Here is a 26,972-nt window from a genome sequence, read left to right on the forward strand (position 1 = left end):
GGTCTGTGTGCGATATTTAAATGCCCTTAGACATTAACAGTGAGCTCCAAGGTTGTTGTCCTGCTATGAAAGAGTATGTCCTTTGACTCTCTTGTGTTTCTTTGTGTGAAGGTACTGCATTATTAATTGGTTGCTGATAAACTGTAGAATATTTATTTTAAACTGTACTAAGATCCTTGCGGACATTTCTTCAGTTGCTTTCTTTTCTGTCAAAGCATGACAAACAAAGGCAAACAACACACAGCTCCCATTGTACCAAACCGCTGGATGGAATAACAAGTAACACAGCACCAGCTCCTATTTTCAAATTTTGGAAAATCATGTTATTGGGAATTTCCACCTCCCCGTTCAACCTTATATAACTTTCCAGCCAGCCGAGGGAGTTTGGCAAGTCCCCGAGGTTGTGATAAGCTATTTAAGAAGCCATTTATATTTCATTTCAATCAGAGCAAATCCACTCTAATTAAAAAATTTCATTGTAAACCAATCAACCTTTGCAGGCGAGTTCCCATTCCCAATAATCAGGTGAAGTCATTAATGAGCGACCGCTAGCTCTTAATTCCTCCCCCCACTAAGTCCATTCTCTCTTTTGCATTTTTATTTCCTTCGGTAAGAATGGAGCAATAAAACGATAACAGAAGTTGCTGGGGAGAAAACCTTTAACACTTGGAGTAATTACTTCTCTTTGTGTCTTTCTTTTTAAATTAATTTTAATTACAGGCGTCAGTATTGCCTGTAAAATGTCCACTTTAGTCTAATCTAAAGTAATGTAGCTGCTAATGAAGAGAGAATTCAATGTGTGGAGCCAAATGGCCTTTTGGCTCTGAGTCTCTCACCCACTGGCTCACTTACATAGTGGTCAAAGATACATGGGCAGGTGGACCCACACACACACACACACACACACACACACACACACACACACACACTCAGTGTATGTGAGTTATATTTAAGCTCCAATGGGCTGGTAAACACAAAAAGCACAGATTTGATCTTTTCTTTTTTCTGGGAGTTTCATTACAATAAATCCTCTTTGTGTGTGTGTGTGTGTGTGTGTGTGTGTGTGTGTGTTTTGTCTCACTATATATGGAGGCCTTAAAAAACTCCATGCAGCCTTTAAGAGTACTTAAACCATGTTTAACATTGGCAAAGGTCACAAATCCAGTCCAGTTGCCGCTGTGCCACTGACACTGTGTTAATGACTCGACCAACCAAAGTGAAATTTTAGACAAACACTTCATAATGAAAACTGGAGGTGAAACAGAGCAGCAGCATTTGAAACAACATGCTTTACAATCTGCCTTTTATTCTTCAGTCATGCTCTCTTTTATTTAATGTGGAGGATATATATATATAAATATATTACCCCACTTTTATCCTTCAATCTCAGGGTTTGGGGGTCATTGCTCCAAGTGCTCCGATTACCACGGGGAGCCCTGTTGACCTCACATCTTCTTGAGCTCCTCTCTCAGCTTTTAGTATTTCTCAAGCTTCTTATGTTCCTTCTCCGTGTTGTTACTATCACTCGGTATAGCTACATCTATCACTATGACCTTTCTCTGCTTGTCCAGCACTTCTGTGTCCAGTAGGTCCGTCATTACCAATTTGTCCATTTGTGTCTGGACGTCCCACAGGGTCTTAGCTTTGATCTGGGGATTTCCAGGCTGAGCTTAGCCTGTGTGCTATGGCAGCCTGGGCCTGGTGTCTTGCCTGATGTGGTAGACCCTGGGCTCTAGAGCTCTTCTGCTTAGGGGTTGTTCCTGTGCTGCCCTGGTTAATGCCTCTTTGTTTTCTTTCAGTCCAGCTTTGTCCAGCCACTGGTAGGACTTCTCGATATCAGCCATGTCCTTTCTCTCCTTTAAGTACATCGTTTTGCAGCGACATGTCCTTGCTCTTCTTGCCCCTCTTCTCAGGTTTCTGCTGCCTGAGGTATTCACTGAGCACACTATCAGTTGTGTGTCATTTAGTGTAAGAAATATATTTTTTTTTAGTATTCTTCAGCCTTGACTTCAGTCTGGTCTTTGCTCAGTAGTTTTCACTGTTGATTTTAAAAGTGCAATGAACTGAAGGCCCTAGTTTGTCTCACCTTAGTAATTAGCTGTTGTATAGTTTTAAACAGAAAAAGCAGTCACTAATCATAGAAACATATCAAGCAAATAAAGGGCTCGAACCGTTTTCATGAATTAAATCATAAACGAAAATAAAAAAGATTTCATGCTGCTGCCTAAAACAGACTCAAGTCTGTTTGCTGAGATATAGATGCTGAGGTTCAAAACAAGCTGGCCGTGCTTGAAATGAAAGACATGTACATAACAGTAATTTATCTCTGTTATTGCTGGACAACAACTGTATTTTAAATTATTAAACATTGCACTGTCGCTGTCAGTGTAAAGGACCAATGAAGACTGAGGATGGTCCCTACGAGCAGCTTCAGACTCCATCAGTTTTTGTGGGAAACTGATTTCTGCAGTAATTCACAGAAGAATTCAGACCAAGATTTTTCCTCCACACATGGAAGATTTTGTGAAACATCAAATTATGCTTAAATCATCAAACACTTTGGTTCTGTTCTGGCACACGGACCTGCTGAACAGCTGATGATTTGTGGCCTGGCTTAAAGTAAATCGTACCAAAAGGAATGGAGCAGGCTAAGCCACTGGGGCCAGTTATAGTTGGATGTAGGCACACTTGGCACCAGAGCATCAAATCAGGGCCAGTTCTGGCAACCAGGTAGAACATTTCTGAGGCTGTGGACTACATAATTGTAGCAACTCCTCAACTTTATTTAGGGGTCAGGAAACCCATTGTAGTATGTCTGACTATTGGGAATTTATCATAAATCTGGTGTGAGCTCAAAAACTAGACAAGAACAGCTGTTTAAGATGCATCTGAAGTGTTAAGGTTTTGTAGTCACATGATGAGGGTTGCAAAAAGAAAAGGCAAAGCACTGAGCATCGAGAGTTCAATCGTCACTGGACACTTTTGTATCTTTAGAAGCACAATGGTTATTCCTACAGTGGTGGTTTGTAGAAAGCAGTCCTGCAACTCTGATGACAATTTTGCAGCTTCGTGCAGGAAAACAAGCTGGACCTTTAAAAGAATATCAGGCTAGTTACCCATTTGCATTCATTTAGAATCACAGTCTTGGAAACATCGGTGCAACGCCTCTCAAGGCTTTTCAAGTGTCACATGTGCCCCTGCAGCCAGCATACACACAGAGAGCCGTCCTACTGTAGGACCACACTGCTAATCTCTACACCACTTTGCTCCCAATACACAAGACAGATACTCTATAAAACTTCATCAGAATTAATTCAGTGTTTCATTCAACTTAAAGGAAACAATAAAACCTTAAAATCATGGTTATCAACTCATTTAATCCCAAATTTTCCCCTGCAAAATAAGTGCATGCATTTTACACCTTAGACGTCTGTACACACAATGTGTTTACTGTTGTTAGTGTCACAGGGGGTTAAAACAGCAACAGTTGTTGCCGGTGGGATTAAATGGGTTAATTTACCTCATTTGCTTTAATTTCCAGTCCAAAGCAACTCGAGCACAGTGTTGCTGCTTTGATTGAATGTGGACCTTTGCTGGAAAATGTGATCTACAATTTGATTTGTGATCTTTAATGTAATGTCAATCCACACAACAAATCATCCAGTCTAAAGGACCATGGTGGCTGTTAATCACTGGCATCAGTTAAAGCCTGTGTGAGCTTTTTTTATGTACGAGTTTTTAAAAGGCTCTGAAAGTCTCACACTTTAAAACCAGGAGATTTCAAAAACTGTACAATGAAATGATAACACACAATGACTATGACATTAAATGACTCACAACATTTCAACAAGGAGGACTGGAAAGAAGCTGCTGAGGAAGTGTGAGGGCCTGCTCTGTGTACGATTTCTCTATGAATGGAAACGATAAAGATGTGCTGGAGTCCTCGGTGTGCGTTCAACGAGCCAAAGTCTGATCACAGTTCACAGTCTGCAGATATATTTGAAACTTTGCTCTTTACATCCACACACACAGCCAGGTGCTGTGCTCAGAACAGACAACTACACACAAACTCACACACTCACACTTGTAACATGCTCATACCTCCTTGGTGCTTCATCTCGATGCCATCCGCCATTTTGTATGTCAGAACAGGAGAAAATATATCCTAAAATGTCTGCCACACAAAATGAACTCGACAGTTCACCAGCGCAGTCCGTGAGCCAACCGAAAAAACCAGTTCAAATCCAGCATCTTCCTTAAGAAATGTTCCCTAGCACATTTTCATCGATGCATTTCTTTCCATCTTTTTGGGGATTTGTCTGGTGATTTGATCAGATTTCCTTGGTGACTTGATGAGCTTTGTGGAAACTCATCCCTCGGGTTGCGCGACTGTGGGCCCGTAATAATATCACAGAGCTCCCCCCTCACTCACACGTTTCTGTGATTTGTGTGTGTGATAGAGGCCTCAGTGAGAGACCAAGCGCTAACCTTTACTGAATTGGCTCACACTTAATCCCCTCACCCTGGGGTGACTGGCACAAAGATGCTACGCTCCCTCCCTTTACATGCTTCTTACAACTATTTCACACACACACACACACACACACACACAGGAGACATAAAATGATCAATGTACATGCCGTCACCAAACTTCAGTTACATGTTTAAAATGAACATACGTCACAGTTTAAACCACACAAACATTCATTCTTTCTATATCTTGTTTTCCTACCAAACCATAGAAAATACCAACTGCACAATTACTTTTAATATCAGTATGAACACATTACTCGCACATACTATTCACAATACATACTCATACTTGTCCCTTTAAAGTACTGCTGAAGGGAGGTTAGGATTGGTTAAATGTAAAGTTCATTAACTCTGTAACATCTGAACAGCCAGTCTCTTTTAGAGACTACATAGTAATAATTTGGAGTTGTAATTGGACTGATGAGTGCCTGCAGTCACTTTTATGTATTGTTTGCATTCAATCACTGAGGGATTGTGTTTAGTAAAGTAATTTGCTAACCAACGCACTCCTGCACAGGCAGTTCTAAACCATCTTTCAGTCACATCTGTGCTGTCAGCCCACACTCGCACACACTCCTGCACGCCTCAGAGGGAAGCAGTCATGACATTCTTTTGCTAAATAACACTACTATCCTCTGCTGGAAACTCGGACATGAATACACACACACTGCTTCACACAAGTACACAGTATTTCACATACACAAGCACACACAGCCTTTGATGCACACAACAGGAGAGTGGGTACAGAGGGTAGGGAGCCAAACCCCTCTGTGGAGCTTTGGATTATGGGATAGCAATAAGGAAAAAAGAGAGGCTGGTGGGAATGATTCAAGGAAGCAAATAAGAAGAAAGAAAATACAGGAGAAGAAAAATATTATAAAATAAAAAAATGGAAATGAAAAAATGGAGTGATAACACAGAATGCTTTCACTTTTCACTTTACAAGAAAAAAATGAGGTTGTAATAATTAAGGAAGTGGTAGAAGTGGAGAACAAAAAAGTTAGAATATGAGAACAGGGCTCCAGAAACATGTGTAAGAGGAAAAAGGCAGAGCAGAGAAACAAAGCAGAGGAGAACAAGAGGCCGAGCAGGAAGAGAACAGAGAGAGGGGAAAAGGAAGGATTAAAATCAAATAGACTTACAGGTGCTGTTTTTCCACTCCTTTACAAGCGACTGACTGAAAGCTGGAAGAGGCTGCAGGAGAGAAGAGAGCGGGAGAGAGAGAGGGGAGTCAGCTGAGGTCACTAGTTTCTCAAGGTAAAACTGGAAGGGAAATATAAAATAGAATGAATGAATAATTAAACGCAGCTTAAAATGCAAACATACATCCATCATTTATTTACTTTTCCATATTTTATTTTGTAGTGTAACAATACCTGTGAAATAGCAATAGATAATTCAATAATTCAAGGATAAACAAATGTGCTGAAGGGCAGTGGAGCTCTAAAAAAAAAATTACAAAAGAAAAAGTCAGAACCAACATAGATAGACACACACACACACACACACACACACACACACACACACACAGTCTGTCATCATAATCTTGTGCACTCACAGTCTTCAGCAATGTGTCTATGTGCTGTTCAACTGTGCATGAGCACATATAATGACACTGCGAGCGTGAGTTTGGATTACATTAAAGCGACGACCCACCTCCAAAATAAAAGCTCTCTAGCACCATCTGTTGACAGGGACACTAACATACATGTGCTGGGACACAACCTTAACAGACCTCAAAGCGCCCAGCAACGACATACTGAGATGGAGTTTCATGAGCAGTTTGAAAAAAGTGAACATGAAGTAACATTATAACTAACATAGTATAGTTATTATAACTAACTAATGGTTCTTTAGCAAATAATTCAGTGGTGCTTTAGTTAAGACAGACGAACAGTCACGGGGCAGCGAAAAGACAGAGCGGTAAAGAGGAATCATGTCTGAGTAGGTTTCTGCATTATCAGAAGTTTGCAATATGAAATGGTTAAATGGGGATTTCTATACAAAATATGAGGTAATAAATAGTGAGTAATAGTAAGTAAATAATAATCCAATCCTTTCAAACACTGCCAGTGTGACATTTAAATGTACATAAAACAAGTTCTTTGTTTCCATGGATTATGTATGGATGGAGGGTAGAAGTGGAAAAATCTGTGTTTCATGGAAAAATATGGAGACACAAAAAAAAAGAAATGAGGAAAAAAGGATCTGTCCCTCACCCACACGCATTCCCATCTCCAGGTCACCACGAGCTGACTGTGCTCAGTGTACCAGGGTCAAAACTGAGCCGCTGAACAAGGAACAACACAACAACTTTGTGAGTATATTGTTCTTTACACTTTTATTCTTTTCTTTGATTTTTATATTTGATTTAGTTTGGTTTTTCCTCATTTTCCTCATTAGAAATGACAGTTTAAAGATAGAGGACACCATATATTGAACTGATTATGAAGAGTTTTATAAGATTTTGAACATTCAGAGGTAATAAAATTAATGATTCAAAAATGACCCATTGGACCTATAAAATATATCATATCTCCATCACTAAATGACAGTTTAAAGATGGAAAATTAGAGATCAATAATTACCAAAATCATTTGTATGAAATGACTAAGGTATTAAAGTAAAAAAAAAATCTTTAAAGTAAAGATTAAAGTATGCACAAGCTCTAAAATCAAAATGACATTTTAATGTTGAAATATTATTATTCTCATTATTTTGCAAATTTACAGTTTTACAAAAAACTGTAAAAAAAATAGTAAAGGAAAAAAAAAACAGAAAAAAGTTTGTATTAAAAATCCAAATTATAGCCATTTATGTAGATTCATCAATATAAATGTGTTTTAGTGTTTGAATGTTATGCCCAGTGTTCATGCTCAATGTGAGTATATTTCAGTTTGTTAGTTTAATAAATGATAATATTATTTCTAATTTTAAACAAGTTTTGGACAGATTTCTAAAATATTTGGGTCTTTTTGTTTTTATAACAAATGGTTTCATCCATTTTTTTAGCATTCTACATGAAACCGAATGGAATGATTTGCAAATCTCATAAACTGATGAAGTAAAATAAAACCATAAAATGATTCTCATAAACATAAAATATTCTCCATGGAACATAGAAAATATAAAAACATATAATAAAAAACAAGTTGGGGCAGCAACATTTTTAACACTTTCTTTAACAACAGGGAGTAAACATCTGGGAACTGAGGATTCCAGCGTTTTCCATTTTAAATGAGTTTTTGCTCCTAGAATGAGGCAACACTGTGTTATATTTACATACAGCTGTTTCTTTGGATGACAGAGCTGTAATACGTATTTGTCGATGGTATCTGTGCTCACAGCCAGTGATTTTGTGATGTTTCGGAGCCCATGCACTGATTTCCATGACAGCATCATGTCTGTTTTTTATGCAGTGCTGCCTGAGGGCCCAGAGATCACGGGTACTGATTTTTGTTTTAGTCATCAAATCTTCACATCCACACATCACAATGTTCCACATGTCGGACATATTACACTCCAATCTGTTTGGTTGAGAACTTTTCCCTTAATGGTGGAGTCCTTTTTTATACTGAAATGTATAAAAAAGAAAGAACAAAATGAAGCAAAAAACAAGCAGATGAATATTAATAGGACTGAGCAGATGCACCAGTGCTGTCTATCTACTGCATGTCTTCTCAAAGTGGAGCTTAACCTTAGAAAAGCAAGGCTCGCACACAGTACAGCTCTCAGAGTTCAGCTCATTTTTTACAGAAGTGCTTGGAATAAATAATCACCCATTTATGTGGTAAATCAATAAATCCCACACCGAGCAGGTGGATGTATGTTCCACCCAGATTAATGCACAGTTGTGATTCGTAGGCAATGAAATTAAAATCACTACCAAAGTTACATTTCCTCATGAATTATGACAGTCTTTACAAATATTTAGAGCAGCAAGGTGGCCGTGACTTATCTACATTCAGAAGCCTTCAGATCAGCTGTCCAAGTTCAGATAGATGACTGGAGGCACTGACAGAAGGAAAGACAAAAACTCACAATGGAGCTTTTGGTATCAACATGATAAGAGAGAAAGAGCATCCTGAATTCATCATTTTTCACACTATGTATTTATTTTAAAAATACATTGTTGGCTGTTTTGGGGCACATCTTGATGACATATTAAGTAAAAAAAAAAAGCACCTTGTATTAATTTATTCGTGAGAACGATCATGGATCAGACAGCAGGGTGCCCCAGAAGAAAAAGCACTGGTTATAAAAGTAATCTGTTCTGATCTAAAGCAGATTGTATCAGTTTCTAAGGTGATAGATGAATAAATACAAACGTTTAGATAAGTGTCTCAGCATATTTACCAATACCTCATTCATTAACCTTTCTTCACCATCTTGTGTGTGAAATGTATAATAAAGAAAGAACAAAATGAACCAAAGAACAAGCAGATTAATATTAATCGTGGTGGGAGTGAGCACATGCACCAGTGCTATGTCTATCTACTGCATTTCTTCTCATTAAAGAAAAAAATGTCAGAGCAAAAACCTGACATTTCCTCTTCCTCCTATAATACCAGTCTTCCACACTCTTCGCTGCCCACTAAGTTTGCTGTTGGCAGGTGGCAGCTCAGTGTATGGCCTGTTAGTGAGCTCCTAGATATCACGAGGGAGGGGTTGGACTTGTACAGAAGCAAGAGACAGAGTCGGGGGAGCTTCACTGAGATCCCCTCACCCCAACCCAGGCCTAATGACGTGGAGCAGCCCCTTCACTCCTGCTGCTCTCCAAGCATCAAAACTACAGGAAGAGAGTCAGGAGTCATGTCCTATTCTCAGTTCCACTCTGCTAAACAGGTGCAGGAATGCCGGTTTGAGCCCAAAGAAAGACAACACGTATGTTTATACATGCATGGGACTGCCACCTCTTGTGAAGCACAACTATGGAATAGCTGTATGAGTTTTAGTTCCTATGAGGAAAACACATTGTATTTGCAAGGGTTGTGTGTTCTACATGTGTGTGTGTGAGTCCCTCAGAGCAGTACATGGCTGCAATGACAGAAGTTTAATCCCTCTGGATTTCTGGGTTTGAGTTTAAACAAGAAAGCGAGTCGAAGCATAGTACACCCACTCTTTCAAGTCTTTACCCAACTGGAACTTCTGTCAAATAAAAACCTCTGTCCAATAAATACTACGGAGGAAGAAAGCCTCTGGCACCAGCTTTCCCCCGCTGTGAAAGTTTTTAAGAGGCAGCAGTGTAAGCCCTCTGCTGATATTGGCCTTTGATAAAAAATCAGTCGGGTCCAGCTGCTGTCGTTCATCTCTGATATGATGGAGGTTTCTGCCTGACCATAGCTTGTGCTTTCATTCTTATTATTTTTGTATAACATATTATGGCAAGAAAACTAATCATTTCACCATTGTATGGAGAATTTATATCCACATCCCGGTGTGAAACCTGCCTCCTTCTGCCGTTACCTGATCAATTCTTTTCCCCAACCCAGTTTCCCAGGAATTCATACTGAATGATAGAGCGTTGCACAACCAATAATAATGTTAAGTGATACTGCAAACATGTAGAGACTGCTGTGCTGTGGTAGTTGGTTGGTGGATGACAGTGGAACAGTTATGACATGTATGGATATACACCCACAGGGAGTGGGTTTTTACAGCTAGTAGGGACACACCATGAACACAGGACGTAAACATTTCAGAACTGAGAGAGTCCAAATATTACATATATATAAAACAATGCTGAGCTGTTACAGTCAGCAGTTCTACAAGAATATTTCATTACAATACAGTTTGAATGCTTCTCTTCTCAGTTGAATACTTTCCATTTTCATAAATCTGATGCAGTACAGTAAGCTGTAAGGATGATGCAGTTCTGGGCAGTTGTCCTGTTTTCCTGGTTGTCTTCAAAACAGTAAAAAAAAAAAGGTAATAATAAACATACAGGTATTAAAGATTAGAGACAGTGAATAAATGTACCTATGCAAATGAATGCAAACAGAGGTTGTTTTAACACCAATGTAAACTTCCCTCAAGAAGAAATGTTTTACATTTAGAAAAATAAGCTATCACACGAAGGCACGCTAATAAGCCAATAAGCAGCTTAGGGCAGTTACAATGCAATATTATTCATATGATATTATCACTACCATCATTTTATATAAACAAAAATAAAACTGAAAAGAACAGACCAAGTACACGAGAAATGAACTGAAATGAAAACACACACACACACAATTCACAGCTTGATTTGCTTTTACTGTCCTGCGTATTCTAGAAAAACCACAAAAAAAAAATGTAGTGACAGGCACAAAGGCGTGGCTTCCTCTCGCACAGTGTGAGCACAGCCTGAGGTTGGACCTTTGGCCTTCTATGGTTGTGAGCATACTGCCACCTAGAGGCACACAGGGAGGACACGTTCCTTAAGTGATACACAATGAAAGAAATGCTCGGCATGATCATGATGCTGGTCCTCAAAAAATGGTTAGCAGAATAAAGCCAGAGCCTGGGCCTAACACTTAGTCAGTTCCTCTGCGTGATGACACAACAGTGACTATATATTCATATGTTACAAGTTAAAATTCATTTAGACAAAAAGGGCAGGTGAAAAAATCCAATCATAAACTCCTTCATTTGTGTTGCCATTTTTAAGCCACTTTAGCTTTAGATTTAATAAACTGAAGTGAAGACAGACTGCAGATAAGATATCCAGTATCCATCTATCTATCTATCTATCTCTCTCTCTATATATATATATTTATATATATATTCACAAATGATTTTCCTCGATCACCCTTCCACCTACTGTCTCTCTCAGCATCAGTGTCTTTGTAGATATCCCACACGGTCACATGACAAAGACATAATGGAGTCATGGAGTAGCTGTTGATAATCAACATGATTCCTCTCTTTTCCATCATTCTGTGTTTGAGCACTGTTTAATGACTCTGCTTAATTTCTCAGGGGAGAAACAGTAATAAGTGATCACTGACAAAAGGATTTCTTTGGAGACATTCACATTATCTCTGCTTGGTCACCCAGCTCAGCTTGTCTGTTTATGTTAGTCTGTCTGGCACTTCTTTACTGTAACATCCTGCACAATCTGTGTGCAGCAAATATTTGGATATTAACTGATCAGCTACAGCAAAACATGACTAACTTCATTACAATAAAATGTGCTCCTGGAATTTTTGTAGATGTTATTTTAAGACATCTACACAGCCTAAACACTTGTGCTGAAAAAGCAAACACCCATGTGTCCTGAGGTTCTTTCTTAATCCTCCAAAGGAGGTGCGACTGCTTCCCATGGATCCACACCCTGTAAAACAAAAAGGATCTGCAGCCAATCTCTGACACCACCGGAGACCCAGAAGGTTCTGTGCCAAGGCTAGTGGTTTAAGGTTTATTTATTTATATAGCACGTTTTAAAACAACACAGTTGATCAAAGTGCTTAACTATCAGCAAAAATCAGTAAGACGTTAAAAGGCAATGCAATGGAAAAGGTTAACAAACAAACAACAAACACACCCACAAACGTCAAAGGTGACAAACGTAAAAACAGGCCTGATGATAGTTAAACTAATTTGATTCAAAAGCCAAAGTAAAAAAGTGAGTTTAAAGATGTGATTTAAAGGAATGGATAGACTCAGCAGTGAAAATAAAAGCAGGGACATTATTCCAGAGTCTAGGTGCTGCAGTTGCAAAGGCCCAATCACCTCTGGACTTCAGCGGGGATCTGGTAAGATGATCTTAGTGCTCTCCTGGGGTTATACAAGTGGAGGAGTTCAGTCAGATAACTGGGTGCCAAATTGTTTAAAATTTTAAACATAAGCAAGAGAATTTTAAAATCTATACGGTATTTTCTGCCCAACTATCACTTTTTGGCACAACACCGGGAGCTAAGGGGGCAAAACAATCGCGTGAGTGCTGCTGTTTGACTGAGGAAGAATAAAGTAGTCGTGGTAAGCCAATCACACTTTAAGATGACAAAGCAACAAGGTGATATATACCAGTTTTTAAATTGTGCTGATAGGCCACGTAAAACCAGAGTCATGATAAACAATATATACGCGGCGTTTTTTCCTGAATAGTTTCGTCACGTTTACTGTCTAAGCACAGACCTAGCAAGCTCTGCTTATGAGCAAAAAATAAAAAAACAAAACAAAAAACAGCCCATTTGTGTTGGTGGAAAAATGCACCATGTCGACGAATCAAAAATGATATGGCAACATGACATTTGGATGTTTAAGAAGAGGGGGAAGATGTAGGAGTGATAGCAAGAGAGAGAGAGAGAGAGAGAGAGCAGAAAGAGAGACAGAGCGAGTTTTGAGATGTGAGATTTGTGACGTTTAGCGTGTTTGGAGTGTGTAGTTAATGTGTTGTCTTGTGTAGTTAGTGTGTAGTGTTGTGGATAGTTTTGTGTTGTGTGTCAGAACAATGAGGCGACTGCTGTCTCCAGGTAGAAACAGCAGTGATACACCTGCTGCTGTCAGACCTGCAGGAATCAGGCTGTGATGTTCTCCTTTATAGTGGACAGAAATTATTATTTTGTTGGACTGGCACAAATAATTTGTGTGGCATCTTATTGAAGAACAGCTGATTGTTCTGTAAATAGTTTAAAATGGTTATAAAAAAAATGGTAAAAGGTAAATGGATGCAAATAACTTTGTTGTTTGCAAAACTTGTTCATATGATTTTAAAATTGACAATTAATATTTGCATTTAAAGTCATGAAATATGATTCAATAAACATGCTTGTGATTGTTACAGTAAAAATTATAACTTTTTCTACTCGGATTTTATGTTTTTTGTCTGATTTTAGATCAATTGTGTTAATACAGTATGTCAAAATGAAAACATAACTGTAAATTCAGGCACGTGAGGTTGTGCTGAAAAGGATGATACCAAACAAGGCAAAGCAAATAGTTTTTAAAGGTAAAATGTAGACGGAAAATGAAAAGTAGTTAAAAATGGCCAATTATACCCTGGACCCCACAGGGTTAAACATTTTTTTTAAAGTAACACAATAGTTACTTTTCAAATAATTAATTACTTTTAGAATCTTGTAACTCAGTTACTTACTCAGTTACTTTTTTGAAAATGTAACTAGTAACTATAATTGATTACTTTTTCAAAGTAACTTGCCCAACACTGACAGGGAGCCAGTGTAAATTAGCTAGAACTGGGGTGCTGTGATCATTCTTTCTAGCACCTGTTAGAAGGCGTGCAGCAGCATTTTGAACTAACTGCAGATGTTGGAGGCCCAGGTATAGAGAGTTACAGTAGTCCAGTCTAGAGGTGATAAATGCGTGAATAAGTTCTTCAAGTACTTTTAAAGGAAGCTAGGGCTTCGCCTTTGATATCAAACGTAACTGGTAAAACATGGTTTTTACCACTAAGGACACTTGCTTCTCTAATTTAAGAGAGCAATCCAAAAACATTTGAGGTTTCTTACCGTGTGAGAGAGATGGCTGGCAAGAGGACCAAGGGTGTCTGTTAACTGACCCAAAGGGGTATGACTATCAAAGACAATTACTTCAGTTTTATTTTCATTCAAAGTGAGAAAGTTTTGTGATAACCAAACTTTAACATCATGGAGACAATTAAACAAAGGTTGCAGTGGGTCACAGACATCCAAGTTCAGGGGGGAGTAAATTTGGATGTCATCGGCATAGCAGTGGAAGGAGAAGTTATATTTTTTTTAAAATTGAGCCCAAAGGCAGCATATACAGGGAGAACAAAGTAGGACCAAGAACAGACCCCTGGGGCACACCACAGTAGATAGTGGCAGAGGAGGAAAAGTATTGCCCCATTGCAAAGGAGAAAGTCCTCTCTGAGAGATATGATTTAAACCAAGATAGGACTATGCCTTTGAGACCAACAACATGTTCTAGCCTCGATAATAAAATGTGGTGATCAACCATATCGAAAGCAGAGGTCAAATCAAGTAGAACTAAAACCACAGAGCAGCCTGAGTCGACGAAGGATTAGTTCACTAATCCTTCACTCCTCTAGGATTTTCTACAGCATAATGCTTAAAAAACCCTGTTAGCTACCATTACTATGAGACAGAATTTTACCTGTTAATCTGCACAACCACTGTTTTATCACCACCATGCCTTTCCCAGTCTCAAGGTCTGCCACTTCCACTCTACCATTTCCAGTGAAAAATACTGACCATATTTCTTCACCTAGACTTAATAATCTAATTACTGTGCAGTGTAAGCCTCTGCCTCTCCTGTAGTCATTGCCTTTTTTAATCGTAGAAAGTTTTATCTAATAAATCATTTATTCTTAATGATTCTTTAAAAATCCTACAATGATTTTCTTAATTAACCTTCTAATTTGCTTTCATCTGTTGTTAAATTTGACAAAATAACTTTGTAGGTGACTTTGATCTGAATAACCACTTTAATTTATGATCCCTCCAACATCCCCTGCCGACAGATTCTGGAGACAGACATTATCTCTAAGATTAGGCTTCAAACTTTCCTTTTTTGCTAAAGCATATAGTTAGGGCTGGACCAGGTGACCCTGAATCCTCCCTTAGTTATGCTGCAATAGACGTAGGCTGCTGGGGGATAATGAATGGAGTGGGGGTTTTTTTTTATTATTATTTACCTTTTCCACTGACTATGTGTTTCGACAGCTCTCTGCATTTAATCATTACTTATTATTAATCTCTGGCTCTCTTCCACTGCAGTTGTTGCCAAAGTGCTTGCTCATAGGGTGTCATATGAATGTTGGGGTTTCCTCTTTTGTATTATTGTAGGGGTCTACCTTAGAATATAAAGCGCCTTGAGGCAACTGTTGTTGTGATTTGGTCTTGTATAAATAAAAAAGTTGAATTGAATTGAATCAAACTGTATAATCAGAGCATTTCTTAACATAGGACATATTAACACACTGTTGTTTATTACTGGCTCCACTTAAAATGCTGGGGCTACATAATATAGATATAACTCATTCCAGAATTTGGCTACTACAGCCACGAAAAGAGATAAAAGGCTTAACTGTAGAGAGCTGTCCCAGCTGAAAAAAGCTATTTCTCACTACTGTGTTTATTTCTTTGTCTATTTTAAGAGCGGTGTCCATTTTCACTCCAAGGTTGATAACAACTGGTTTGACACAAGATACAAGGGGACTAGTCAGACGGTCGGACACCTGGGCCATTCTGTCCAAATATAATGATCTCTGTTTATTAAAATTTAATTCAAATGTAATTCAAATTTAAAAAATTCAGAGCCAGCCATGCTGTGATGTCCTTGGGACATCGTGACATAGGGCTAAGAGGGTTAGGGTCATTGTGTTTTAATGGTTAAGTAAATCTAACAAAAGTAACGTGCACATGTCTTCGTGTCCCTATCAGCTGAGGTGAAGCTGTGATGGTCCGGAGTCTCGTGACTCCATGTTTATGTTTTTTCATTATTAATATTCTTCAGCGTAGTTAGTTTCTAGTTTTTTGCTCTGTGTCTGTGCCGCCCCTGCGTTCCTAGTGTCATGTCGCTAGTGAAGGTGTAATTCTGTATTCTTGTTCTCCTTATTTTTCTTCGTGTATTATATGCTTAGTTCTGAGTCTTAATTCTCTTTCACCACCTCTTCCCTGTGTTCCACATCTAGTTACTTTTGTCTCTGTGTTTCATGTTTCCTCTGCTCCCGACACTGTCATGTTTCCATGTCTTACTGTCTGTTTCATGCTTCCTGTTTTATTTTGGTAGTCCATGACCTGTGCTCAGTATTAGGGATGGGTTCCGGTATGGCACCGGTTCTGACATAAACGGTAGTAACCAGACCGAAAAGCAGCGCACAGTTCGGTACTTTATTTCGGTGCTTTTTTTTCTTGAGATGTCATACACTTTGGATTCTAGCCAATCATTTTACCTTTCCAAGGATAGTAGGCGGGGCCAGGTACGTACGTTCTTTTAGAGCAGAGCTACAGATTAAAAATGATGAAGGCGAAGCGGTCAAAAGTCTGGCTGTACTTCACAGCAAAAGATGCAAACTCAGCAGCCTGCAACAAGTGCTTTAAGCTGATACTGTGATACTGTGCAAAGGAGGTAACACCTCGAATCTGATGAAACACCTGGCGACGCATAGCTTTTTTTTAAAAGCCGAGAAATGCACCGTGTTTGATAGCTTGCTGCGAGACCTCACACCGAGCACATCTACTGCGGGTGTGGTGCCTGTTATCAGACCCGGAGTTAGCAACATCCCCCAAGAACCTGAAGAGGAGAGTCCTGGCCCCTAGCCCTGTCAGTGTAGCAGAAATGATGACGGATGATGATGGCAGCAGCAGCCGTTCTTCTCTGGGTGAGCAGCTTCATGTTGTTCGTGTGTAACTTACGTTGAGTAGGCTCACCACGTTATTAAATTAATGCACGTAAGGTGAACTAGCAAACACCGTCGTAGTTACATGCGGCTGTCTTCTTGTTTGATAGAGTGACACCATATATGCCCTATAGCTGCAGAAAAGGCTAACATTGTTATCTTTTTACAAAAAAAACCAGCTAAACATGAGAGGTTTTAGGACAAAGTTTGTGTTCTCCATTCTTTAAGCACCGGTTCGAGCACCGGCACCGATTCAAAAGTACTGGTTTGGTACCGGTATCAGATAAAACCTAAACGATACCCATCCCTACTCAGTATGTCGAGTTTTGCCTTCCGTTGTCTCCTTATATTTGATTATTCCCAGCTGTGCTCTGCTCCTGTGTCTGATTCCTTTGTTACTCCCTTGTGTATTTAAGCCCTGTGTTTTCCTCTGTCTGTTGTCACATTGTTATATGTACCCACTCTGTGCTGTGTATGATTCCTCTGTGCTCCTGGTCTTTCCGAGTTCTCTTTTCCCAGTGTACTTTCCTAGCTTTTAGTTTTTGTTTCTAGTTTCTCGTTTTTGGTTTTGATTTCTGTATTAGTGTTTTTTCCCCACCAATAAAGCTGCCTCTTTGAATTTATCTATCCATCTATGAGTCCTTCATCCTGCCTGCCACACAGCAAACCTTGACAGAAGCAAACACATTCTAAAAAGAAAGGGCCCAAGGATGGATCCCTGAGATACACCACACGGAAAAGACATAGATGACAATTGGTTGTTGCACTCTAGTTATAGTATTATTTATTGTATTGCCTTATTACTTGTCATTTCTGTTTGTTAACCCCCCCCCCCCCCCCCCCCCCAAAAAAAAAACCAAACGTAACTATTTATTTATAACTAAAAAAAAAAAAAAAAAAAAAATTCTGTCTCTTCATTATGTTGTTTCTTTTCACTCCGGTACATAATTTCATTCCACCTCATGTTAACATGTGATGCGAATGAAAAAATAAAGCTCCTTGAATCCTTGAAATTTACCAAGCAAGACAGAAAAACTTCTGTCAGTCAGGTATGAAGTCCCTGGAGTCTGTAGTTAAGTAAGTGTATTATATATATATATACTATATTAAATAATAATAAACAATAATAATAAAATAATCTTTAAAGCCTGATTAAAACTACCAAAAAATATGCTGTTTAAAAAGAAAAAATTTGCTGGATATTAACTTTATTTGTACAGTGCTATGCAAATTAAGTTATTTTTCAAAATATCATTTCAAAAATAGAAGTTTTGCAGGTATCAATAAAATGTAGTTAATCATGTATCTGTTAAACTGACAAACAGTGAGTCTTAATATTGTACATTTAGTATAATAACATGTGTACCACTTAGAAAAACAGTTGCTACAGGTGATCTTCTGCCTCCACCTCACTCATGTCACAGCAACCCTCTGCATGTCTTCCTTCAATCCAGGTATCTTATGTTCCTGCCTGAAAGTCCATCTTCAACATTTTTTGCCGAATATATCCACTATCCCTCCTCTACACATATCCAAATCATTTCAGCCTTTCCTCTCTAGTTTTCAAGCTTCTCAAACCTGATCTGTCCCTTGGATACACTAATCTTGTGTGTCCTGCTGACTTTCAACAAAAGCTTAGCATCTTCAACTCTGCCACCTCCAGCTTTTCTCCTGACAAACCACTGACATTCATCTCCCAAGTTCCATCCTGCCTGTACTCTCTTCTTCCCCTCTTATGTACTGTTCATCCCTTTGGGTGGCTCGCTACTCTCACTAGAGATCAAAATGTCATCTGCAAACATTATAGTGTACTGAGACAGCTGCCTGACCTATAAGTCAACCTGTCACCAGTCCAAATAAGAAGGAGAGTAATTTTCCCCCCAGTCTTGAACCCATGCGTGACTCCACCTCACCATCTCTGCTCCACAGTGACCTTCTCCGCACTTCTCCATCAACACTCTCAAAGCAAACATTTGTAGTTCTCTTTCTTGGCACAATGTCATACTGCTTCTCACTGAGTGTCACCTGACTTCTTAACCTTCAACAACTCTTTCCCATAGCTTCATGGTATAGCTCAACAACCTATATCTCTGTAGTTAGTAACAGGTACCAGTACGTATTTTTAGGTTCTCAAATGGGATGGACTGAAATAGGTACACTTAAAATGGCTTAAACAATTCCTGACCCCATTCTTGGTGATAATGATATCCCTAACTGTGACGTCTGTCCACCAGGGGGAGCAGTGTGCAGGTGCATTAATTTATACTATTATTATAACTTTTACATTTGTTCAGGGATTCTATAATTATGACAGTATCATAGTCTTGAGCCTTTCTATAACATGCTGATACAGCATGCTTGCAGTGCACATCGAATAAGCAAAAAGATTAGACAAATAGCGATGCTTTGACTCCATGGTTACTGCTGACTTGTATTTCTGAACATGAAAGCATAAACAATTATTGAACCACACTCCTAATGTTCTTATATGAAAAATTGAAATAAGATAAGATAAGATAGCCTTTATTAGTCCCACACGTGGGAAATTTGTTTTGTCACAGCAGGACTTTGTAAACGCAGATTAATTAATTACTGGATCTTGCAATAGCCAACAATTAATGAAATACAAATGGGCAGGCAGAGAACACTTCTCTGGCACCATGCTTAAAACTATTGGTAATCCTCGCTTTCAAAATAAATTAACAGCCATAGCAGCAACGATCACAGTCATGCCTGCTTGCTTGTTGGACGGCGTTACTCGAGTTGTCTGCTGCTAATTTCACCTTTGAGATTTATTTTAATACTCTGGTTCAAAATTTCTTTCTTCCATTGCTGTGAAAGGGACACTACAAATCCAAGAACAGGTACATATCCCACAAATAAGTGTCCAACTTGCTGTATTTATGCATTTAGTTAGTTATATGCAGTGTTGGGTAATTCACTTTAAATTAGCAACTTAATTACTTACTTACTTCTATCAAAAGTAACTCAGTTACTTCAAGTTACTCGTTACTTTCAAAGTAACGAGTTACTAGGGCAAGTAGCTTTGGTTTTACTCAGAATTCTCTTATTACTGTGTTGCTTCCCTAACTGAATGTGCATATTTCCATGAGAGAAATCCCACGCCTGGACCATCGTCGACTGCCGCCATGATTCTAGCCTACGTCACAGCATCACATGCGCTTTTATTTCCAACACGGAAACTGCAGTCGTGGTGCTTTCGATTGTACTCAGAACTCAGAAATTCTGCCTTCCGATTAGGAAGATGTAGGTAACTCCAGACTGCAGATGAGCTGCATATGTGTTTAGTAGTAATTTGTTTTTGTAGAGGGCTTGCAAAACAACCGTTTTCAAGGGCGTCGCCATATTGGAATCCCGACTCCTCTGACGTGGCTAACCAGACCGCCATTTACTTGACTGTGACATCATTCCCACTTGACATCATCCCCCCGCGTTCCAATTTCCGAGGTAAGTCGAACGCAACACACGAAGTAACAAATAACGACCCGATCTAAATCCCAGTAACGATAAACGCGTTCCTGATTTTGGCATAATAACTAATTACCGTGCTCGTTACCACAATAGTAATGTAGTTACTGTAACGCGTTACTTAATACTGCGTTAGTCCGTACACTGGTTATATGTGCAAAAAAACTGAAAGGTAGGAGAGAAACCCGACCTTCATGAGAGACTATACAAACAGGGCTCCCAGCCCCCAAAGACTACGATTCTATGAGACAAAGAAAGTGTCGGCAACTGATGTCTATTTTATACATTTTCTATACTTTTTCTTAAAAACAATGAAAACAACATCATAATCATATGACCCCTCAACCTCAATGTAGGGAACAAACCACAGCACTGTGAATAAATAAAATGTCAACTATATCAAGTAGATATCTTGTTACAACCCACTCAACAGCAAAGATTTTATCTGAGATGGGGTATAACATGGTAAGCGCCCCTAGAGGTCAGTGACCATAACATATCTTAACAGTAAAGCATGGAGTATATAATAATAATAATAATAATAATGATAATAATTAGAAGAAGAAGAATACATAGTTTTAAAATGCACTAAATTGCCTGCTTTGAACCACTTGTATTTTTTAAAACTCTCACACTCTGCACATCTCTGGTAAATTGCTGCAGTAATTTTAGTGACACTCTGGCATCTCTTAGACAAAACATAGAGAAATAATGGATGGTTTAAGACTTTTGCACAATATGAGACTTTAAAGAAATCTAAACAATAAATCAAAATATTAACTTGCAATTTAACAAAAAAAATGTAGGACATAATTCAAATAGATGTCTTTTATATTTTAATGGGTGGCGAGGTTTACGAATGAAAGCTATCAAAAGAATGTGAAATTCAACTGAATTCAGTTTTATTTATATGGCTCCAACTCAATGAGCTTTATACTATAAGGTATAGCTCCTACAACAATACTGAGAAGATCTTTCATAGCCAACTATCCAAAGTTTTTGAAGAAAGCGCCATCTCTTGGTGACACTCTGCAATTAGAAAGGGGGCATGTTTATAGTGCACAGCCGGAGCTGATGTTGGTTGAAAGCAGCAATTTTGAATGGCTGTATCTGTGTACATGTACCTGGAATGCATGGACATTAAAAAATGGTGTGAACTGCATGAAATGGAAATTAACTGTTGTCTTTTGCTGACGAAAGAAACATGTTTTATAATTCCCCTCATCTTCCAGTCACTCTTCCTTATTCACAACAGAAAATTGCCAGTTACATTTTCATTAGACATAAGTGAGGGGAATCAAAAAAAACATATTCAACCACTGAAATGCTCGTGAACCATTAATGGAAGTTATGAAATGTCTGTATACAATCTATATACTGAAACGCTAAATAATAAAAAGAGTAATACTGTGAACTGATCATTTTCATTGACAATTTACTTTGTCTTGCTTTGTTTGTAAACTGGGCTGCGATACTACTTCTGGCTATCACTCATCATTCACACTAACAGCTCATTTATATTACAGTAAGCAGTCTGTGTCACTTGCACCCTGTCAAACAACAGATCCTTAACTTTTTTCCTCTCTATGATCACTTGAGTCTTTCCAGGGGAAAAAATGCCGTCAGTGCTGACATCATGCCATTATGACAAATTCTAAAAAAAACTTGTGAGTGTGCAGCTGTTACCCAGTGAGCATGCATCAGCTGCTGAACTAATACAAGTGATTGGGTGAAATGAATGTTCAAGACCGTTAACAATACTGTCTCTGCAAAACTCAGTCGTGGTTTCCTATAACATGACCATGACAATGCTCTTTTCTTAACTACATAGGTCTTAGTGTGTGAATTATGTATTATAATAAATGAACTGGTACCATGCTTTTCCATGCTGAACACTAAAAGCACTCTTACTACAAGCCTCATTAACCCAGTGACACATACTTTCATACATGCGCCTTGTTTAACGTTAACGTGCAAACTCAAACTCTGATGGATGTATCGGAAGCAACTCAGGGTTCACTATCCTGCTCAAGTTGCTGGGAAATCAATTCACCAACCTTCCAATTGATTGATGAATGGCTTAACCTCCATAGCTGTCCCATTACATATTGTTGTTGTGAGACATTTCATTATGCATTTATGAGCATCTGGTACTTCCAAGTCAAATTATTTGACATCTAAACATTGTTACTCCATGACCAATTTGGCTCTTTTAGAGACACATTCAAATAGCTTGAACTAGTATTATTTTATGTAGTTTATTTAATAATTTGTCATTTACACTGACAGATTTGTTCACTGTCCACAGACAGCGACCAATGCATTTGACATTGACATGTCCCCCAAAAGAAAACAGACTTTTGCACTTGTCCCACTGGCCATCCACAGTGCTTTTTAATATGAGACCAAATATAGGATGGGGGCACTGAGACCAAATAAGGGACGAGGCATTTGGGAGGTTCTTGTTTTGGTTAGGAGGCAGTCAAGCTTCAGGACCATCATTACATTCACAGTCTCATAATTAATATGTGGACACAACATTGAAACTACTGGCAGGTGAAGAACATTAATCAAATCTTTACAATGCAGCATTCTTTTAGGACATGGTTGCTCACAGTTATTGTATTTCATTTTTGGCCTTTATTGGATAGAGCCAGAGTAGATAGACAGGAGAGAGAGAGACGTGCAGCAAAGGGCTGTGGGTCAGACTCAAACTCGGGCCGACAGGTCTCCATTCAGACGGCATATAGTCACCAGCTCACCCACTGAGCTAAACCAGTGCCATGCTTATACTCTCAGTTACATACTATAACTATACTTTACGTAGATACGATTTTGATAGTTTCACTAACCACACAATAGCATGACATTTCTCAACAGCAGCTGCCTCTATCTAGCATATGCAGCTGATGCCACATGACATCCACCCATGGGTCAGACTTGGTTTCATAGCACAAAGCCTTTGTAACCCTTTCCACACTGATACATTTTGCTCTTTTTGTTTCTCAGCTGTTTTTTTTCAGATTGTGCCGTGCTGTGCTGCTTTTTGAGATCTTTTAGCCTACTTTACTTTGTCAGACGAGTTCTATTTCTAGTTCTGATTTCTTTATTCAACAGGTTTGATAATAAAGTCTGTTTGACAAGTGTAATTGAAGTCAGCTTTGCCACTCCTGTCTTTAATTTTTTTATTAAAGTCAAAAGTGTTAAAGAAGTACATGAGGGTGGTGAAGGAGATGTATAAGGACAGCAAGACAGTGGTGTGTGTTACAAATGGGTTCAAGGTGAGGATGTGATTACATCAGGGATCTGAGCCCCAGACAGGTTGACTGATGAGGTCAGGAGTTTCCGTGGACGCTCCACGGAAGGATGCTCACAGACGACACTGTGATTGTCAGCGAGAGTAGGGAGCAGCCTGAAGAGGTGGAGGTATGCTCTAGAATGAAGAATAATGATAGCCAGTAGAAGCAAGACAGAATATATGTGCGAGAGGGAGACAGGTTGAAAGGTGAACATGCAAAGTCAAGGCAGGTGAGTTTAAAAAACCAACCAATGCAATGGACTGAACATAAGAGGGTTGACGAAGAGAGTTCATGCAGGATTAAGCGAGTGTCAGTGTCAGTGACAGAAGGACAGCAGCAAAAGTGAAAGGGAACGTTTTCAAGATTGCAGTGGGGTCGGGTATGATGTACACGCTGGAAACAGTGGTGCTGCTGAAATGACAGGAGGTGTTTCAATGCATGCTCAATCATCCAGGTAAGGAAATCCCGAAACGTTGATTCTATTCATCTGGACGTTTTCAGTGGGAGAAACGTTTCGTCACTCATCCAAGTGACTTCTTCAGTCTCAGCTGACTGCAGGTTTCCAACCTTATAAACAGGACATTTGCACAAAGACTTAAACTAGCACCACTGAATGAACAATGGGCTGGGAGGTCAGCTCCTTGATCATTATTATGCAAATTGTCATGACCATTGATCAACAACCACTGACTGATCACCAGTGATGGGAATAACGGCGTTACAAGTAACGGCGTTACTAACGGCGTTACTTTTTTCAGTAACGAGTAATCTAACTAATTACTATTCCTATCGTTACAACGCCGTTACAGTTACTAACAAGGTAACGCGGTCCGTTACTATTTTTCAACAAACAGTTGAAGCTGTGTTCAGTTCACCGCATCTTATATCAGCTGCAGGAAGTAGCTGTAAGTAATCTGGACGCTACAGCTTTAAGCAGCTGCGCGCTCCCGCGGACGGTAATCACGATCACTAGCACAACACCTGGAGCTAAGGAGGCAAAACAATCGCATGAGTGCTGCTGTTTGACTGAGGAAGAATAAAGTATTCGTGGTAAGCCGATCACATGACCACTTAAAGACAAAGCAACAAGGTGCCAGTTTTTAAACTGTGTTGATAGGCCACGTAAAACCAGAGTCATGATAAACGATATATACGCGGCGTTTTTTCCTCAATAGTTTCGCCACGTTAGCGCTAGCAAGCACTCTCTGCTTATGAGCAAAAAAACAAAACAAAACAGGGGAAGTTTTAGGAGTGACGGAGAGAGAAAGAGAGAGGGAGAGAGAGAAAGAGGGAGAGAGAAAGAGAGAGGGAGAGAGAGCAGGAAAAGAGAGAGAGAGAAAGAGAGAGCGAGTTTTGAGATGTGAGATTTGTGACGTTTAGCATGTTTGGAGTGTGTAGTTAATGTGTTGTCTTGTGTAGTTAGTGTGTAGTGTTGTGGATAGTTTTGTGTTGTGTGTCAGAACAATGAGGCGACTGCTGTCTCCAGGTAGAAACAGGAGTGATACACCTGCTGCTGTCAGACCTGCAGGTATCAGGCTGTGATGTTCTCCTTTATAGTGGACAGAAATGATTTTTTTGGAGTGGCACAAATAATTTGTGGCATCTTATTGAAGAACAGCTGATTGTTCTGTAAATAGTTTGAAATGGTTATTTAAAAAAAGGGTAAAAGGTAAATGGATGCAAATAACTTTGTTGTTTGCAAAACTTGTGCATAGGATTGTAAAATTGACAATTAATATTTGCATTTGAAGTTATAAAATATGATTCATTAAACATGTTTATGGTTGTTACAGTAAAAATATAACTTTTTCTACTCTGATTTTATGTATTTTGTCTGATTTTAGATCAATTCTGGTTATACAGTATGACAAAATGAGAACATAACTGTAAATTCAGGCACGTGAGGTTGTGCTAAAAAGAATGATACCAAACAAGGCAAAGTAAATAGTTTTTAAAGGTAAAATGTGGAGAGAAAATCAAGAGTAGTAAAAAAATGGCCAATTATACCCTGGACGCCAGAGGGTTAAACGTTCTTTGTTTTTTTTTTTAAGTAACGCAATAGTTACTTTTCCAAGTAATTAATTACTTTTAGAATATTGTAACTCAGTTACTAACTCAGTTACTTTTTTGAAGAAGTAACTAGTAACTATAATTGAATTACTATTTGAAAGTAACTTGCCCAACACTGCTGATCACTGATCAAAGGCTTATTGAATTATTTCTGAGTTATAATTAAAGTATTGACTGGAAACAATCTAATGTCTTGTGTTTTTGTTTCAACTTGTCATATTTGCTGAATCCAACATGAAAGTTGAATGAAAATTTCATTTTTCTTCATTTTCGTGACTTCATGTAGGATTTATATTATTACATTATTATGTTTTTTAGGGATGTTAAGCAGAATTCTAATAATTTATTTTATAGGATTGTAATCCAACTATATAAAAATCATATAGTATCCAATTCAGTTTTTTAATGATGTGTGCTCAAATATGGCAAAGGAGTGTTTGATGTTTTAGTTTTTTTTATTTTGTTTTGTTTTTCATATTTCATCTGGTCAGTTATCAGACATTTTTTGATGTATCTGTCCAAAAGTATGTAGCTGAAATTTTACAGCAATCATTACAAATGTTGAAATTCTCGACCATAAAACGTTTATGCAAATAAGAGATGATCGAGCAGAAGACGTGGTTGATTTGAAACGTAACGATCCTTGTAGTAATGACACTGCAGTGACCAGCATGGTCAGCATCTGCTTGTTGTTAATAGAAACCTGAAAAAATTCTGATGTTTAACCCAGTGTAGCTATCTCTTATTAGTGAGTTGTTATCAGTACCTCTATTACCAACTAAAAGGTTGGAATAAAACTGATTTCCTCTGTTTTGCCTCCCTCCATTGATGCTGCTGATAGTTAAACTAAAGAAGAGAAAGAGAAAGCTGCAGGTCTGTCTCTCACTCACAAACAGCTCACTCAATTTGACCCAAAGCGGGCTGACCCTGACATTTTCCTCTCATCTAATGCTCCTTGAATGAAGTTTTGTATGGCTCCACAGGCTGCCATTATAAAGCGAAGAGCAAAACCAGGGGCAGGGCAAGAAATGACCTCTTTCTCAACAAATCTGTTTTCCCCCTGTGTCTCGTTCTTTCTCTTTCACAGTCACACAGAACATTATTTGTGTAAGAGACAGAAAAAGTATTATTCTTTAATCATTTGTGGTCCAGAAACTATTGGTGCTCGAGCCTTTTCCAGCACCAGTAGTTATAATCATTATAATATGATTATAATATGACAAAAATAATAAAAAGGGTAGCGCTTTCTATTA

At 38.6% G+C, this 26,972-nt stretch overlaps 1 protein-coding gene across 1 annotated transcript in view; it reads right to left on the reverse strand.

Moving 5' to 3' along the window:
• tenm3 (teneurin transmembrane protein 3) overlaps positions 1–26,972 on the reverse strand; it is an 869,227-nt gene that overhangs the window by 709,029 nt on the left and 133,226 nt on the right. Inside the window, exon 2 of the mRNA XM_025908309.1 lies at positions 5,676–5,727. The gene's annotated coding sequence lies outside the window, so the exon portion shown is untranslated. The remainder of the gene's footprint in view (positions 1–5,675; positions 5,728–26,972) is intronic.

Source organism: Oreochromis niloticus, linkage group LG6 (assembly GCF_001858045.2).
Source record: "Oreochromis niloticus isolate F11D_XX linkage group LG6, O_niloticus_UMD_NMBU, whole genome shotgun sequence".
Taxonomy (NCBI): domain Eukaryota; kingdom Metazoa; phylum Chordata; class Actinopteri; order Cichliformes; family Cichlidae; genus Oreochromis; species Oreochromis niloticus.